Raw genomic sequence first — 5,903 nt, 5'->3', positions numbered from 1 at the left:
CTCTGGTTCCCTTGCTTTTCACCCTCTCCTCACTCCGCATCTTTCACTTTCTCAACCTCTCTCTCTCTCTCTCTCTCTCTCTCTCTCTCTCTCTATCATCTTTCTCTGGGGAACAGTGCGTTTTCTCTCTGCGCCGAGCAAATGTCATCACCAGAGCTTCTGACTGATGACAGTTCTCAATGGGAGCTCTGAGACAGCATTGTGCGGGGTGTTGGTGAGCGGTAGCAAAGAGAATGTGTGTGTCTGTGGTCGTTCAGTAGGGCTATGGTGTTTGTTGATTTGTTTTCACTCTAAAGTTCTTCAAACAGTGTATGAAATACAAGCTCCCACAAGGGCAAACTGCAGCTTGTCACAGACACAACTTAGAAACCTTTGCGTACTGCCACCCAAAGCATGCATGTTCTCAGTACGTCATGTGCTACCATAACAAAATACATTGCCATAGTATGCCATACTTGAGCTCACCAATAACTCTACACAACTTTTGTCTATACTAAGGGTCAGCAACCTGAAGCACATGCAAATGTAAGGCAATTCAACATTTCTAAATAACTTTAAACTCATTTAATTAAATTCATGCGTTCTATATTAATCTATCTTGCAAGATTTTACTGGTTGTGTAACAATGCAGAAAACAGTATAAATCGTACAGGGGTTATGCGCAACAGTGATGAACAAAAACATGTCTTCACATCAAGGGAGTTTTGTGTTTTGTGTATGTTTTTGCATTGTGAAACACAGGGCAGGATGGTGTATCAGTATTTTATTCCATTGCTGTAAAAGCTCTAGTGTTATTGTAGTTGTAACCGTTGACATTAATATTTACAGGCCTGCCTTTTACAACTCAGAACGAGCGACCGTGGCAGTAAGAGGACGCCTGGGAGGAGCGAATCATGGATGGATAGACTAATATTCCAGTTGGGGCTTTGTGTGCACAGTAAAAGTGAAGAGAGAGAGGACTTTAGTCAAGGGTTTGGACGAACGGCGTGCCAGGTCGCTGTTAAGGCTGTGTTTTTCCGTTCTCACGAAACACCTCGCAGCTTTCATAAATCTCTTTCTCCTCACAGCCGCATTAAAATCTAGTAGATTAAATAGTTGGAGGATGATTACTTTATTGATGCTAAAAAGTATAAATAAGTCTTTATGGTCAGTCAGGCTTTTATCTGCAGTGTCCTGAGTTCCAAGCACTTGTCAGGATAAGGGATCGAAAAACAGATTGTCTAACCAAATAAGGAACGGCTTTCATATTAAGGCTATATGTGATGTCTGAACTGTATTGTTGGTGAAGTTGAAATGAGTAAACCAGAAACAAGAGAAGTCTGGCAAGCACGGTTAATTTGTGTCTTTGATAAATGAGAGAACCACCTGCACTATAAACTTTCTGAGCCTTTGTCCAAAATAACAGTAAGAATCTGCAAGTTTATGTTGTCCTGGCTCTTATTTGTCAATGGATATGACACTGAACTTTAAACCAAGGAGGTATATATATATAATATCCAGAGAGAGCTATCCATTATCATTCCTATTAATTTTGAGGGTAGTGACATATGGCAAAAAAAAAAAAAAAAATTCTGGCTAAAATATATTTGAAAGATATGCTAATATGTAGGCTATAAGTTGTAAAGAATGCTTCTAAGTGGAAAAAAAATCTATATAAACAAAGTTCAAAGACACTCAGAAACGCAGTTTGAAATCGCTGGTGTTTCTGACGTCACAAACTACTTTGTAACCAATCAAGTCAATGTGCCGGTGGGCTGTAGAATATCATTAACTGCTGCAAAGCAGGGGAGTCTCAAGGGAAGCCATGTGATCCCGGGATATTTTTCTGTTGATATGAAAAATCGGGTACATTTAGCAATATGAATGTACATGTATATGATGTTTTCTCCTCTGACTTTCTAAGTTGTTCCAAACTTTTCTAAGGATACCAATTTTTAGAAGGCAACTATCTGACTCTGAGATGGTGAACAGTAACATGGTTAAATTAACATTAGCAACACTTTATTAGCTGTTCGATAACGTATTCAAGCAAAAGGCTAATCGTATTAATTACCGTTAGCGATATAAACGCATTTCCATTCTGAAACATCGGCTTGTGTAAGGAATTGGAGGCGGGGCTAATATTCATGGGTTCACAAACAAATGAAGCAAGGGTGTAGAATTACATTAAAGCTATTTAAAGGCATGAATGAAAACATTCACAGGAAAAGACATTTAAATATGTCATTTTGGTGATCAAAGATGAGTTTTGAGGGATAAAATGATTGACTACAAGGGGGACTTTAACAAAATAAAAGGGATCATACACGATGCATTAAGAGCTGGGGGGTAAAAACTTTTTGAATTTGAAGATCAAGGTAAATTGTATTTAATTTGTCTTCCGAAAAACATGTAAGTACACCACAGTGAAGCATGGAGGAAGAGGTGTCATTGTGTGGGGAGTCTTTTTAGCTCCTGCATTGGTGGACTACTTCTCTGTGAAAAGTCATTTAATGCTTTGAATATTGCAGAATGTCTTGCTTCCAATTGAAAAGTTGATATCTAAAGAGGAATAATCAGATGTTATTTTTAAACAAGACAATGCTCCTTCCCGAATTGCAAAGACAACCAAGAAGTTGCTTGAGAACAAGTCCATCAGGCTCATGTTTTGGCCTGGTCAGAGTCCAGATATAAACCCTATAGTGAATATTAGGTCTCACGTTAAACTCAAATGAACTTTTTTCAACTCATGAACTGTTTGAAGCCATTAACATTGAGTGAAACAACACTGACTCTTCTTGTAGGATGATCTTTCTTTTCTCAGTGTAATTTGGGGGATAGGTCTCCCCCACAGAGAGATGTATTTCTCTCTCCCTTATTCTCACATTCTTTCTTTTCCACCTGTTGGCCATTACAAAATTCCAGTAAGTTTAAATATAAGACAAACATGAGTCATCTATAATGGAAATTGCTCATCTCCGGGTCGTGCTTAAAGAGTGCCCCTTCTTCCAGATTATGCTGTTAGATCATCAGAACTGGTTTCTCTCCAGCAGAATCTGCAGAGAGGAAGATCTGCACTTTGAGAAAATGCTCACAAGAATGTTCAAAACTGGCATACCTTATTATTTTCTAGTGTTTTGCAGAAGAAAGTCATACAGATTTGAAACGCATTTATAAATGATGACAGATTTTTCATTTTGAGGTGATATATCCCTATACTCACATCCACCCTTTAGGAGGTTAAAAAGGGTGTACTTTTTCGATTACCTGAAATGTTTGCTTTTTTCTGACAGTATATATATATATATATATATATATATATATATATATATATATATATATATATATATATATATATATATATATATATATATATATATATATAATATATATATATATATATATATATATATATATATAAATAAATAATTTCTGTCATATCAAGTCTCAATATGCTGATATAAAACAACATGCTGCACATAAAATGAACTTGATGATGTTACCGTTTAAAGGGACCAAAAAAGATTCATTAGGCATTTTTATGTTGTTATTCTTTGCTCTATATTACAATTTGTAACATGTCCCAGATCCAAATCTACTGGATTGACATAGTGTAACTCATTAGAGCTACTGCTGAGGTGCTGTTGAGCGACCACCAGCATAATTAGCACAGGGTTTGTTTTATGAAGGGGCTATTATCACTCGCCATAAACAGCCAAAAGTCGCCATTCTCCACCCCAGCACTCAGGCAGGGGCTTTTTTACGGGCCTCTTGTACCTGACACACGGCACGCATGTGTTTCCTTTTGCCATCACAATCGATCAGCATCCCGTCACTTCAGTCAGTCCTAGCGAGGCCAGTCTTGTGGCCATTAGTTTCCACCAATTTTGGTCTTAATTATTCGGTAGGTTTTGATAATAAAAACACATTCCTTGAATCACACTGTTTTATAGGTCTTTGGTATAGTTTTATATGATGGGCTTTTAAGAATGTAATTAGCGCCACTGCGTTTTAACAAGTTTGAACACTTTTATTTTTCTTTCAAATTATGAAATGCAAAGATCTTGTAACTTAATGGCCAAATGTCCTGACTTAATTTAAAACAGGCATCTTTCGGGTCCAGCATTGTTTGAGGACAACTATTGAGTTATATTTTATTTAGTTTAAGGTGCTAATGATGTACATTTGAACAACTAAAGTTGTATTAAGTGGTATGAATAACAAGCGTGTTAGGTATAGCATAACATATATTGTCTTGTTCAGTGTTCAAATTGAATTTATGTCTACCAGCTATTCAGTTAAACTTCTTAGTTATGTAATTCTTTTTTTGTATCTTTATGGTCTTTCTAACAAGGTGCTTCAGGCTACAATTAGTTGCATGGTTTTGTGAAATACCTTGACTAATGCGGGTTTATAATGTGGCGATGGAGGGTTTAAGATGTTACTGACCCAAAACTGACCCAGTCAAAATCATAGCAGTGCAACTTACCCTAATTAGCATGCTTTCACTGGGCATCCAGGGCTGATGTTGAAGGAATGAGTAACTGGGAGAGAAAGCGAAAGGAAAAATAGAAAAAAATCCCAATGGCTGAACAGACGCAAGTGCCCAAATGCACCCTCCTCTGTCATGGGCAGGGCAGGGGGCGCATTTTATGGACATTTTTGTACACAATTTCCATTCTACTCAATCATGTGGTATTATTAAAGGTGGTTCTGCCACAACACATTCAAAGAGGTGAAATTAGTCTGTTTTTCATTCCACAAGTTTCCATTGCAAAGACCAAATGGAAAGGGAGGTTTTGTTTTTCTGAATAAAGTTCATGTTCCATTGTTTTTCAGGCTGATAATGTCTTTAACATTTTAAGGCTGGAAGAACAGTTTTTCTTAGAACTTTTTTAAAGGAATAGTTCACTCCCAAAAATAAAAATTCTGTCATTTATTCATTGCACATTCATGAGAGTACTTTAGAAGAGATGCAATATTCAATTCATGAATCGTTCTTTTGAGTTGAATCTCAATGAATCAGTTTATCCGGTTCACAAACCTGGTCTGAGTGAGTGAGTGAGTGATTCAAAATGTATCCTTTTGTGATTCACAGATAAAAGAAAGTCACATGCATCTGGAACAACATAAGGTTGAATAGATGATGAAAGAGTTTTCATTTTCAGATAAACTAGCCCTTTAATTTTCAGGGCAGTGTCCTTAGGGCCAGGGGTAGTTTTTTTTTTTTTTTTTTTTTTTGTCCTCTATGACCTTTTCTCAAGTTCTGTCCTCTGTAGAGTTCTGTGTTTAAGTATCCTGTCAGTTTTCTTGGTGCTAGAATGATTCCCAGTAAAATAAAGTAAGCTTAATAGCACCAAGGAGAGTCATTCCACAGTTTGAATTTCATGCTTAAAAAGTGGAAAATATAAAACTTCTGGCTGAGGAACGCCACAACTGCGCATACACACAACATAGGCTCTGTGTCTGTGTGCATTTAAGCTGTTACTTTTTAGACAGTATATCAAAATATTCCTTCTTAACCATTTTGTTACATAATTAAAATAAAACTGGGTTTTCCTTAATTTTATTGGCTGATGCATCCAACAAAAATGTATGTACCATCAACCAGAAAGAAGAAAAAGAAATTAAAGGGATAGTTCACCCAAACAGGAAACTTCTGTCATCATTCACTCTCCCTCATGTCATTCCAAATTTGTACGACTTTCTTTGTTTTAAGGAACACAAAAGAAGATACTTTGTAGAATGCTGAAGTCACTGGATATTGAAACCCATTGAAAACTAAAAATGACAAAAGCACATACAATTAATAAAGCCTGGAATAAACTGAAACTATAATTACAACTGTAAACTAAAAACTAAATACTATAATTAGTATAATAAAACTGCACCATATGGCCAAAAAACACTTTGACTTTTAAATA

Source organism: Scardinius erythrophthalmus, assembly GCF_964197995.2.
Source record: "Scardinius erythrophthalmus genome assembly, chromosome: 16".
NCBI lineage: Eukaryota > Metazoa > Chordata > Actinopteri > Cypriniformes > Leuciscidae > Scardinius > Scardinius erythrophthalmus.
Note: the sequence above shows the minus strand (reverse complement) of the source record.